The sequence below is a fragment of the Giraffa tippelskirchi genome, chromosome 8, assembly GCF_054371585.1.
Source record: "Giraffa tippelskirchi isolate mGirTip1 chromosome 8, T2T-mGirTip1v1.2.pri, whole genome shotgun sequence".
NCBI classification, from domain to species: Eukaryota; Metazoa; Chordata; class Mammalia; order Artiodactyla; family Giraffidae; genus Giraffa; species Giraffa tippelskirchi.
The window spans coordinates 68099030-68111697 of NC_137282.1; the positions used below are offsets into that span (position 1 = coordinate 68099030).

Sequence of the window (12668 nt, forward strand, 5' to 3'; positions counted from 1 at the left end):
AATGCAAGTGATTTCTCTTCCCCTTCCTCCCTGTCCATCTCTCAGAGCCACCGGGAAACAGAGGCCTCACCCAGGGTCACACAGGCCTGAGGAGGTACAACTAGACTGTTGATTCTTCAGGCCCTCAGTGCTGGACATCATCCGGGATACTCTGTGTGTGTCTTCCTCAGTCTGGTGTCCCTTCAGACCTTTCCCTAGTTTTCACAGGCTTGTTGTGTTGGTGTTCTTTGTCTGTTTGGAGACACATCCTTGATAAGCTTTGTGTTTCCACTCATTCGTCTCGCGATGTATGACCTGTCTTTTGCTTTTGTACTGAGGTCTTTCCCACAGTAGATATCTTTGATTTTGCAAAGTCCACTGTATTCTCCTGGTTTTTTTTGTGGACTGCCTTTTAGTTTTGTGTGTGAAGACTCAAAGCACGTGTCCGGTTTCGGCTCATTGTTCCTCTAGATTTGTGACAAGTTTTCATGGAATGTTTGTCTAGGGATAACTGGAAGTGAACTCGGTGTAAGGTGTCAAGTCTCCATCTTCATTCATGTCATCCCCTGCAGTTTCCAATACCCTGTTCCTGAGTGGTATTGGAGACCTTGAGGGAAGTTTGCTTGCATTGGAGTTTGCGTTTCCACCTTGATTAACTTCACACTGTTCTGCCCTCAGGGACACTGTCAAGGGGGAGTGAGGAGCAGCCTGCACTTCCAGCAGTGACCACACGGTGGGGCGAGTGCTGCTCTCCCCTCTGGGAGCCCCAGGCCACAGGCATCCCAGTGAGGAGCCAGCTCTGTGCTCAGCTGAAAGGAGTTAGTCTCTCAGGAGCCTCTGAGCCCTTCCGTTTGGATCACCCAGGGTGGGCATTTACTGTGACAGAAAAAATTGCCCTGAATTCCATGGACGGAAGAGCCTGGCTGTGTAGAGATCGTGAGTTGCCGTGAATCAGACACAACTGAGGACACAAAAATTCAATAGATTAAAACACTTTTTGGGTGTGGGGGGGAGTAAAAGGGGGTGATGTGGGTTTTTTTGTCTTATAAAATAGCCAAGGGAAATCTAGTTTAAACCTAAATTCACATATATGGGATAGGTATAGCTCTCCGTCACCCTATTAAAAAAACTACTAAACTTTTTTGAAAGTTTATTTTGTAGCTTCCTTGAGCACTTCATTGTGAAGCTTTTTTTTTTTTTTTTCTGTGACTTTGGCCTCATTAAAAAGTACGGTTTGCCTTTACTGGATAATTTTGTTCATTGGTTTCTTAGGGAATCTTGGTAATATTTGAGTTTCCTGGGGAGTATGGTCACATGACCTGGCCCTGGCCAATCGGTGCCTTCCACCTCCTTGGCCACTGTGATTGGCTCCGGACTGGGGCAGTGCCCAGTCGGGGCCCAGGGCCGGGCCTCACGTTAGAAGCCAGGGGAAGAGGAGCTCTCGTCCTGCTGGGGTAGGGGAAGGGGTGGGGCCGGGGGAGGTCAGGCTCCATAAGTGGGAGGGGCGTGAGGTCCGCCTGCGGCAGTTGGTGACCTTCCTGCTCCCCTCAGGGCAGAGCCGCCGGCGTGAGAATGAGGGCGCTGCTGAGCCCAGGGACTGGGATGGCCTGTTGCTGCTGTGGTCCCAGAGCTCCACCCGAGACCTGAGGGAAGCCGTCTGCCCGTGAGTCCTCTCCCGCTTGTCTGTCAGCTTGTTTGAAACATGCTGGGTTTTCTGCCCAGCTGGCTAAGGGGAGTCCCTGGAAACGCAAGGGTGTGGGTTTTGGCAGACTTCAGGGAAGACATGCCAGATGAGCCTGGGAGACTCCAGCTTAATCTGGATTCAGGAGATATCTCCTCGGGCCAGCTAGTAATTGTAGGATAAGCCTAATGAGTCTTCACAGGATGAAGAGAGTAACGTGCCAAGGTAGCAATCGATGTCCTCATTCGAGAGGTTGAAGCTGGTGCTCAGAGAAGCGGGGAACTTGGCCAGAACAAGCAGGTGTGCACCCAGACAGAACCCCCAGATCCGGCCATTGGAGCTCAGGGAGGCCACTGGTGTGGCTTGTCCCTGTGGCAGGGGCCGAGGCATGCAGCCCACCCTGATTCCTGCGGGGGCCTGACTTGGGAAGTGCCATCTGGTAGCTTTGAGACTCACCAAACCAAATTGCACTGGAGAGAGGAAGGACACCTTCCTTCATCCACCCCCCACCCCCGCCGGATTCCCACATACCCTGACCCCTTTCTCTGGATTTCGGAGCCATTTCCAGAGTCCCGCTCATATGACCTCATTCGAAGTGCACTGTGGACGAGCTGCCATCTGCAGCTGCTACCACAGCAGCCAAGGGCTTTAGCTCCCGAGTACCTCCCTTCCTTTGGAACTTGGGGGCCCTCTACTCCCCACTTGCACACCACACACCTTTGCTGAGGATTGTGGGGACCCTCACTCAGTTTGCAGCACGTTGTAGCCATCCCTGTCCTCTCAATACCTCCCTTGAAACTCAGCTTGTGAGCTCCTTTGGAGCAGCGTGGCCCACCTGCAACACTGCAACGGAAGAGACACAGCTGAGAGTGAAACAGCAGCTTAGATCTGACGGCCGGAAAGCTCTGTCAAAAGGGACCTCCCTCTTCACACCGTAGAGGCTCTAGGAGCCGCCAGGGTTTCGGAACCAGTGCTGGGGCCAAAAGGACTCCACAGCTGTTTTCCTTCCTGGGGAGGGTTCTGGCTCGAGTGGGAATGGCTCAAGTCTCCTAAGGTTCTGAAAGCCCACTGTGTGCAGATTCACGGTACACAGAGAGCAGAAGGTGGAGTCCTGTCCTGGAGGTGGTCACAGCTCACGGATGAGCCAGGCAGGCAGGCAGGCAGGGCATGAGAACACCTGAGCTGCCTTCATGAGTGAATGGTGTGGGGGCAGAGGAAGAGAAGCCGGTCTGCTCCCTCGTGTGGTGCCCAGGGCAGGTTGTCCCCAGAGGAATCCCTTACGACAGTGAGGACTATCACGGCTGTTTCCCAAGGGGTTCTGTCAGTGCGTGTCTTCCCCGGAGCGGTCAGGCCGTCTCTAAAATACACTGGCCATGGGCATTGCCTCTCCTTGGAACTTCCCATCTGTTTCTCTTTTTTATGGAACAGTGAATTTCTAGAGGGGTTCTGGGCCACAAGGATGTTGGGTCATTTTCTAGCCTTCTGTCATGAAGAACGCTTTCCTGGGCGTTGGGGTGGTTTGTTGTTCCAGCTCCCTTTCTTGGCTTCTTTTGGGAGCTGGTGCAACAAGAGGAGCTCAGCCTCTGCCTTCTGGCTGAGATGGCACCCTTCAAACAGCAATGCCTGCCTGGAGATAATGATGGCATTTGCCAAAAGGGCTTCGTTTGGCACATGGTATCTTGAAAGGACGTACAACGTCCTTTCAGCTATCAAAGGCTAGTTCAAAGGACATAAACATGAGAACTCTCCAGTGGAGTCTTACAGTAGGTGGAGCGTCCGAAAAAAACTCCTTCAGTCATTTCACTGAGAGTCATTGATTGGGGACACCAAGAATATAGGAAGGAATGCAGAAGGAAAAGATGAAATTGTGTTCAGGATCGGGCGGAGGGATGAACAGGGCGTGCTTGCCTTGAATCCAGGCTTTGTTGGGGGGTGGGGCATAAAGATGGAACGGGTCTGAAACTACAAAGTGGTGATGGTAACACAGTATCACCAGAGTTACACAACAGTGTTCCCAAATTGCAACAATGATGAAAAAGTTTACTAATCCCAACTTAACCAACAAAAATACAGGAAACCATGCAAAAAAGAAAACATCACCAGAAAGGTGGAAACAAACCAAATGCAAAGCAGTTCGGGGGAAAGGAACTCCATGTCCCCTGGGGGCAGACCGAGTTGACGGCGTCCACGGTGAGCAGACAGGGATGGAGGCTGCAGAGCCGACCGCTCCCCTGGACGTGGTGTTTCCGGCAAGGGCTCTGGGTCTCTGTCCAGAGCGGGGGCTCGTTCTCCCTGCAGGGGTGGGTGAGTCATCGTGGGCGTCTGGGTGTTGCGCGGGAGCCAGGGCAGGCTCTCCCTGCCGAGGCGGTGACTCCTCCTCTGCCTCGGGTTCTCCTGCCAAAGGCCGAGCAGGTAGAGGTGCACGTGGAGGTGGAGGTTCTGGCTGAGGGGGTGGGACATCAGTGCCTGGGGCTGGGGGTCCTGCAGGCACGGAGATCCGATCTGCCCGGTGTGCTGGCCAGTACCCAGCTGGCCTGGTGTCTCTGCGAGGGCAAGTCTCGGTTCTCCATCTGCCCTCGGTGGATCCCTGGGTCCTGCACCTGGAGCCACCACCTCTGTAGGGACAGGTCTGGGAAGTGGAGCCTGGTTCCAGTTGGAGGCCAGTGCTAGAGCTGTGGGAGAAGCATCGTTTGCCCGCAGGCCAGCCTTGGCATGTGCGTATCCCGGGACAGAAAGCTTCCAAGAGTTTCCCAAAGAATACCCAGGGTCGGATGTCTTTTGGGACTGAAGTGTGCAAGATGGGGGGCGGGGGGTGTGAGGCCAGCGCTTGCTGCAGGCCCAGCAGCAGCTTTCGGGGACTCGTCCCTGTGTAGCTCAGCACCCCCTCCCCACACACTCCCGTACACCAGCCCCAGCGTCCTCACCTCTGTGCTCTGGCGTGCTGGGCTCCAGGTCCTCCTGCTGCCTCAGAGGCCGGGGTTCCCGGGACTCTGGGTCGGAGCCGGGTGTGCTGAGCTCCGTGGCAGCCTCAGACTGGGCCGCCGGGTGTATCCTGGGCGGTGTCTCGGCAGCAGGCCTTCCCCGCCTCCGCTTCGCCCCCGGTGGGGCTGATGCCTCCGTGGGCACGCTCACCTGGAGCCTGCACTGGGCCTCACGGGCGGGGGGGTGGTGCTCCGACCCCTCCCTCCGGGAGCTGGATGGGGTGTCCCCGTCCTCGGCCTCATCACGTGGGAAGCTCTGCAACGACAGTGACCGTCAGCCAGCCATGCTGGGAGTTTTCCGAGCTGGGCCTGGCCAGTGGAGCCGCTGCTTCGGCCTGCTCGAACTTCTCTGCCCAGAAGGGTCAGAGACGTGTGTCTGCTCAGATCCCCACCCGGGAGGAAAGAGACCCACCTGAGGGTGTGAGGTCAGCCTGGGCGGCCGGCCCTGCCCGCACTCTCCCCATCCCGCCCAGCATGCTCTCCCCTGGGGTGTGGACACAACTTGTCCGCAGGCTTCTGACCCCACATCCACCTGGGCTTCCTTGAGGGAGACACACCCCGAGAAACCCGCATCCACACACACAGGCAAAGGACCCGGTGTTTCCGGGTGGCATGGGAGAGGTGGCCTGGCCCGGCCTGGGGCTCCCCGTGTTACCTTTCTGTTTCTCCGGGCAAAGGGCCAGAGGCGTCTCGGGGGTGCCCTGAGCCAACGTCGACAGGGTGCCCACGCACACTGCCTGTGAGCTCTCCTGAGGCCCCGGCCTCTGGGCAGGGGCAAACAGCAGAACATCTCGGCAGCAAGTGATCTGGCTGGGGGCTCCTCTCCGCTCTCGAGGCCTGGATACCCGGGTTGCGGGTTCTGTTGGGTTCTGTTGCCGGCAGGTGACATCATTTCCTGGGGTTCGTGCTGAGGTCCCTTCCCCAAAACTTCCCAAGCGAATCCCTGGGTTTCTGACTGCTCGACCACCACCCTTAAGCCATGTGCAGGCACAGTGACACCCACCCAGCCCAGCCGACAGCCCTGGGGAGGCCTGGGTGCAGCCAGGGCCTGAGCTCCGAGGGCCCCGCTGCTCTCAGACCAGGCTCCTTCTTCTCATAAGTGGTGTGGCCCTGGACAAGCATATGCCCCTCAGGGTTTCCCCAGTCTCTCCATCTGCAGAGTGGCGGTCATTCTCCCATCTGCTTCCTAGGTCTGTCGGCCTACGAGCAGCTCCATGCCTTTCCACCTGGGGCCGATATCACGTGGAGCGTGTGCGCTGAGACTTCAGAAAGAAAGATTCCTTCCTGGGCTGACACAGCACAGAATGGGGCAGAACGAGGCCTGGATGTGCCGTGGTACCCAGGAAAAGGCACTCCCCCTCCTGACTGTTTTGAGACCCCGCATCCAAGTTGGAGGACCGAAAGGAAGACTCGAAGGTCTCCCTCTCTTATAGAAAAGAGTGGCCAACTTTCTGGTCCTCTGTTTCCATTGAGATTCTGTTCAAGTGTCCCAGCTCGGCTTCTGCGGGTGGCTGAGCTTCTAATGGCTCCCTGCGTTCTTGTCTTTTCCTCTCCAAACCTTCCGTCCTTTTCCCCCTTCTGGGGTGGATGGGCGCTGTCATTGCTTCTACCTTCGAGACAGATTGATGAAAAGTCTGGACCATCGACTCCTTTCCTCTCTTTGGTTCCGTGTCTCTCTCTGGCTGTGTCCCTCTCTTTTCCTTTCTCAATTCAGTCTGTGTCTTCCTCTTTCTCTCTCGTGTGTGGACGGATGGATGCTAGGAATGCACATGTATATGATTAGATGAGGGTTATGTTTTAGGGATAGGTTAGAGGGAGAGAAAGGCTTTAGGTCGGAGTTGGTCATGGGGGAAGGGTCAAGGGTGGTGGTGGTGTTTCTTGGAATCTGAGTGCTGTGCATTCTTCGTCTCTTTCCATATGAACCCCTTCTCAGATACACCACTTGCAAGGAGTCTCTCGTGTTCCCTTTCCTCTCTTTTGCATTTGTGAATGCTTGCTTAGCTTCTCTGTTGTGAAGAGGTTCCATTGGATGGAAACCCATTGGTGTACTTCGTGTACCTCTTTCCCTTACTTGAAGAGACCCATTTCTACCTCCGCCCAGCAAATGGCAAGGAGACTCTGATGTTAAGGAGCCTTTGACCTACGCTTCTTTCTAGCTATCTCATGACATCAGCCTTTAGGGTGAGGTTTTCCCCGATATTGAGGTGGTCTGAGATCAAAACCAATAGCGTTCTTCAGATGTAGCTGTCTGGTTTTCCCATGGACATGTATTGAAGAGGCTTTCTTGTTCCCATTTCGATATTCTCCCCTTCTGTGTCAGAGATGAGTTGAGCATGGATGCTGGGGTCTGTGTCTGGACCCTCAACTTTATTCCATCGATCTGGATCTGTGTGTGTTGTTGTATTCCCAATAGCATACTGTCCGGCTCCTGCTGCTGCTGCTGTGGCTAAGTCACCTCAGTCGTGTCTGACTCTGCGCGACCCCATGGCCTGCAGCCTACCAGGCTCCTCCGTCCAGGGCATTTTCCAGGCAAGAGTACTGGAGTGGGTCGCCATTGCCTTCTCCGATACTCTCCTGAGGATCCTAGTTTGGTCGTCTAATTTCCTTTCACACAACCTTGGATGTCCGTATCGGGGCTTTTTCGTCGGATTGTATTGACAATTTAGGCTCTTTTCTGTTTCCGTACCCCTTTTGCAATTCTTGGTTGGGTGCGAAAATGCGTTGGCATTTTGGGAGGAATAGCATCGAAGCTGTGGATTGCCTTGTGGGGCTGGGATATCATTTTCCAAATAGGAATTCTTTCAAGCCCTGAGCACAGCTTCTCTTTCCAGGGATTGGTGTGGGCTTGATCTTCCTTCTTCCATCTCTCGCCGTTTTGTGAGAACAGGTCCTTCCTTCCCTTCTGGGTTAGATGGACCCGTGGGGATCACTTCAGTGAATGGCATTGTCAGTGGGGGTGATAATTCCCTTCTCATTGGAAGACTTTGCTGTGAGTATTAGAAATGCAAGTGATTTCTCTTCCCCTTCCTCCCTGTCCATCTCTCAGAGCCACCGGGAAACAGAGGCCTCACCCAGGGTCACACAGGCCTGAGGAGGTACAACTAGACTGTTGATTCTTCAGGCCCTCAGTGCTGGACATCATCCGGGATACTCTGTGTGTGTCTTCCTCAGTCTGGTGTCCCTTCAGACCTTTCCCTAGTTTTCACAGGCTTGTTGTGTTGGTGTTCTTTGTCTGTTTGGAGACACATCCTTGATAAGCTTTGTGTTTCCACTCATTCGTCTCGCGATGTATGACCTGTCTTTTGCTTTTGTACTGAGGTCTTTCCCACAGTAGATATCTTTGATTTTGCAAAGTCCACTGTATTCTCCTGGTTTTTTTTGTGGACTGCCTTTTAGTTTTGTGTGTGAAGACTCAAAGCACGTGTCCGGTTTCGGCTCATTGTTCCTCTAGATTTGTGACAAGTTTTCATGGAATGTTTGTCTAGGGATAACTGGAAGTGAACTCGGTGTAAGGTGTCAAGTCTCCATCTTCATTCATGTCATCCCCTGCAGTTTCCAATACCCTGTTCCTGAGTGGTATTGGAGACCTTGAGGGAAGTTTGCTTGCATTGGAGTTTGCGTTTCCACCTTGATTAACTTCACACTGTTCTGCCCTCAGGGACACTGTCAAGGGGGAGTGAGGAGCAGCCTGCACTTCCAGCAGTGACCACACGGTGGGGCGAGTGCTGCTCTCCCCTCTGGGAGCCCCAGGCCACAGGCATCCCAGTGAGGAGCCAGCTCTGTGCTCAGCTGAAAGGAGTTAGTCTCTCAGGAGCCTCTGAGCCCTTCCGTTTGGATCACCCAGGGTGGGCATTTACTGTGACAGAAAAAATTGCCCTGAATTCCATGGACGGAAGAGCCTGGCTGTGTAGAGATCGTGAGTTGCCGTGAATCAGACACAACTGAGGACACAAAAATTCAATAGATTAAAACACTTTTTGGGTGTGGGGGGGAGTAAAAGGGGGTGATGTGGGTTTTTTTGTCTTATAAAATAGCCAAGGGAAATCTAGTTTAAACCTAAATTCACATATATGGGATAGGTATAGCTCTCCGTCACCCTATTAAAAAAACTACTAAACTTTTTTGAAAGTTTATTTTGTAGCTTCCTTGAGCACTTCATTGTGAAGCTTTTTTTTTTTTTTTTTCTGTGACTTTGGCCTCATTAAAAAGTACGGTTTGCCTTTACTGGATAATTTTGTTCATTGGTTTCTTAGGGAATCTTGGTAATATTTGAGTTTCCTGGGGAGTATGGTCACATGACCTGGCCCTGGCCAATCGGTGCCTTCCACCTCCTTGGCCACTGTGATTGGCTCCGGACTGGGGCAGTGCCCAGTCGGGGCCCAGGGCCGGGCCTCACGTTAGAAGCCAGGGGAAGAGGAGCTCTCGTCCTGCTGGGGTAGGGGAAGGGGTGGGGCCGGGGGAGGTCAGGCTCCATAAGTGGGAGGGGCGTGAGGTCCGCCTGCGGCAGTTGGTGACCTTCCTGCTCCCCTCAGGGCAGAGCCGCCGGCGTGAGAATGAGGGCGCTGCTGAGCCCAGGGACTGGGATGGCCTGTTGCTGCTGTGGTCCCAGAGCTCCACCCGAGACCTGAGGGAAGCCGTCTGCCCGTGAGTCCTCTCCCGCTTGTCTGTCAGCTTGTTTGAAACATGCTGGGTTTTCTGCCCAGCTGGCTAAGGGGAGTCCCTGGAAACGCAAGGGTGTGGGTTTTGGCAGACTTCAGGGAAGACATGCCAGATGAGCCTGGGAGACTCCAGCTTAATCTGGATTCAGGAGATATCTCCTCGGGCCAGCTAGTAATTGTAGGATAAGCCTAATGAGTCTTCACAGGATGAAGAGAGTAACGTGCCAAGGTAGCAATCGATGTCCTCATTCGAGAGGTTGAAGCTGGTGCTCAGAGAAGCGGGGAACTTGGCCAGAACAAGCAGGTGTGCACCCAGACAGAACCCCCAGATCCGGCCATTGGAGCTCAGGGAGGCCACTGGTGTGGCTTGTCCCTGTGGCAGGGGCCGAGGCATGCAGCCCACCCTGATTCCTGCGGGGGCCTGACTTGGGAAGTGCCATCTGGTAGCTTTGAGACTCACCAAACCAAATTGCACTGGAGAGAGGAAGGACACCTTCCTTCATCCACCCCCCACCCCCGCCGGATTCCCACATACCCTGACCCCTTTCTCTGGATTTCGGAGCCATTTCCAGAGTCCCGCTCATATGACCTCATTCGAAGTGCACTGTGGACGAGCTGCCATCTGCAGCTGCTACCACAGCAGCCAAGGGCTTTAGCTCCCGAGTACCTCCCTTCCTTTGGAACTTGGGGGCCCTCTACTCCCCACTTGCACACCACACACCTTTGCTGAGGATTGTGGGGACCCTCACTCAGTTTGCAGCACGTTGTAGCCATCCCTGTCCTCTCAATACCTCCCTTGAAACTCAGCTTGTGAGCTCCTTTGGAGCAGCGTGGCCCACCTGCAACACTGCAACGGAAGAGACACAGCTGAGAGTGAAACAGCAGCTTAGATCTGACGGCCGGAAAGCTCTGTCAAAAGGGACCTCCCTCTTCACACCGTAGAGGCTCTAGGAGCCGCCAGGGTTTCGGAACCAGTGCTGGGGCCAAAAGGACTCCACAGCTGTTTTCCTTCCTGGGGAGGGTTCTGGCTCGAGTGGGAATGGCTCAAGTCTCCTAAGGTTCTGAAAGCCCACTGTGTGCAGATTCACGGTACACAGAGAGCAGAAGGTGGAGTCCTGTCCTGGAGGTGGTCACAGCTCACGGATGAGCCAGGCAGGCAGGCAGGCAGGGCATGAGAACACCTGAGCTGCCTTCATGAGTGAATGGTGTGGGGGCAGAGGAAGAGAAGCCGGTCTGCTCCCTCGTGTGGTGCCCAGGGCAGGTTGTCCCCAGAGGAATCCCTTACGACAGTGAGGACTATCACGGCTGTTTCCCAAGGGGTTCTGTCAGTGCGTGTCTTCCCCGGAGCGGTCAGGCCGTCTCTAAAATACACTGGCCATGGGCATTGCCTCTCCTTGGAACTTCCCATCTGTTTCTCTTTTTTATGGAACAGTGAATTTCTAGAGGGGTTCTGGGCCACAAGGATGTTGGGTCATTTTCTAGCCTTCTGTCATGAAGAACGCTTTCCTGGGCGTTGGGGTGGTTTGTTGTTCCAGCTCCCTTTCTTGGCTTCTTTTGGGAGCTGGTGCAACAAGAGGAGCTCAGCCTCTGCCTTCTGGCTGAGATGGCACCCTTCAAACAGCAATGCCTGCCTGGAGATAATGATGGCATTTGCCAAAAGGGCTTCGTTTGGCACATGGTATCTTGAAAGGACGTACAACGTCCTTTCAGCTATCAAAGGCTAGTTCAAAGGACATAAACATGAGAACTCTCCAGTGGAGTCTTACAGTAGGTGGAGCGTCCGAAAAAAACTCCTTCAGTCATTTCACTGAGAGTCATTGATTGGGGACACCAAGAATATAGGAAGGAATGCAGAAGGAAAAGATGAAATTGTGTTCAGGATCGGGCGGAGGGATGAACAGGGCGTGCTTGCCTTGAATCCAGGCTTTGTTGGGGGGTGGGGCATAAAGATGGAACGGGTCTGAAACTACAAAGTGGTGATGGTAACACAGTATCACCAGAGTTACACAACAGTGTTCCCAAATTGCAACAATGATGAAAAAGTTTACTAATCCCAACTTAACCAACAAAAATACAGGAAACCATGCAAAAAAGAAAACATCACCAGAAAGGTGGAAACAAACCAAATGCAAAGCAGTTCGGGGGAAAGGAACTCCATGTCCCCTGGGGGCAGACCGAGTTGACGGCGTCCACGGTGAGCAGACAGGGATGGAGGCTGCAGAGCCGACCGCTCCCCTGGACGTGGTGTTTCCGGCAAGGGCTCTGGGTCTCTGTCCAGAGCGGGGGCTCGTTCTCCCTGCAGGGGTGGGTGAGTCATCGTGGGCGTCTGGGTGTTGCGCGGGAGCCAGGGCAGGCTCTCCCTGCCGAGGCGGTGACTCCTCCTCTGCCTCGGGTTCTCCTGCCAAAGGCCGAGCAGGTAGAGGTGCACGTGGAGGTGGAGGTTCTGGCTGAGGGGGTGGGACATCAGTGCCTGGGGCTGGGGGTCCTGCAGGCACGGAGATCCGATCTGCCCGGTGTGCTGGCCAGTACCCAGCTGGCCTGGTGTCTCTGCGAGGGCAAGTCTCGGTTCTCCATCTGCCCTCGGTGGATCCCTGGGTCCTGCACCTGGAGCCACCACCTCTGTAGGGACAGGTCTGGGAAGTGGAGCCTGGTTCCAGTTGGAGGCCAGTGCTAGAGCTGTGGGAGAAGCATCGTTTGCCCGCAGGCCAGCCTTGGCATGTGCGTATCCCGGGACAGAAAGCTTCCAAGAGATTCCCAAAGAATACCCAGGGTCGGATGTCTTTTGGGACTGAAGTGTGCAAGATGGGGGGCGGGGGGTGTGAGGCCAGCGCTTGCTGCAGGCCCAGCAGCAGCTTTCGGGGACTCGTCCCTGTGTAGCTCAGCACCCCCTCCCCACACACTCCCGTACACCAGCCCCAGCGTCCTCACCTCTGTGCTCTGGCGTGCTGGGCTCCAGGTCCTCCTGCTGCCTCAGAGGCCGGGGTTCCCGGGACTCTGGGTCGGAGCCGGGTGTGCTGAGCTCCGTGGCAGCCTCAGACTGGGCCGCCGGGTGTATCCTGGGCGGTGTCTCGGCAGCAGGCCTTCCCCGCCTCCGCTTCGCCCCCGGTGGGGCTGATGCCTCCGTGGGCACGCTCACCTGGAGCCTGCACTGGGCCTCACGGGCGGGGGGGTGGTGCTCCGACCCCTCCCTCCGGGAGCTGGATGGGGTGTCCCCGTCCTCGGCCTCATCACGTGGGAAGCTCTGCAACGACAGTGACCGTCAGCCAGCCATGCTGGGAGTTTTCCGAGCTGGGCCTGGCCAGTGGAGCCGCTGCTTCGGCCTGCTCGAACTTCTCTGCCCAGAAGGGTCAGAGACGTGTGTCTGCTCAG

The 12668-nt window shown here is 55.1% G+C and overlaps 1 protein-coding gene and 1 long non-coding RNA gene across 3 annotated transcripts in view; one reads left to right on the plus strand and one right to left on the minus strand.

The window, feature by feature from the left end:
- Nucleotides 1-12668, plus strand: part of LOC145517344 (uncharacterized) — a 325418-nt gene that overhangs the window by 283460 nt on the left and 29290 nt on the right. The window contains exons 3-6 of one of the 2 annotated variants that reach the window (XR_014061976.1): nt 658-915; nt 1531-1642; nt 8300-8557; nt 9174-9285. The gene's annotated coding sequence lies outside the window, so the exon portion shown is untranslated. Of the gene's footprint in view, nt 1-657; nt 916-1530; nt 1643-8299; nt 8558-9037; nt 9077-9173; nt 9286-12668 lie in introns of those variants that run through there. The other variant, XR_014061963.1, reaches the window with a different exon arrangement.
- On the minus strand, nt 3680-5566 carry LOC145517357 (uncharacterized). The gene is made up of 2 exons (XR_014061994.1): nt 4585-5566; nt 3680-4332 (listed from the first exon to the last, which is right to left on the minus strand). It is a non-coding gene; the product is annotated as an uncharacterized LOC145517357 (long non-coding RNA).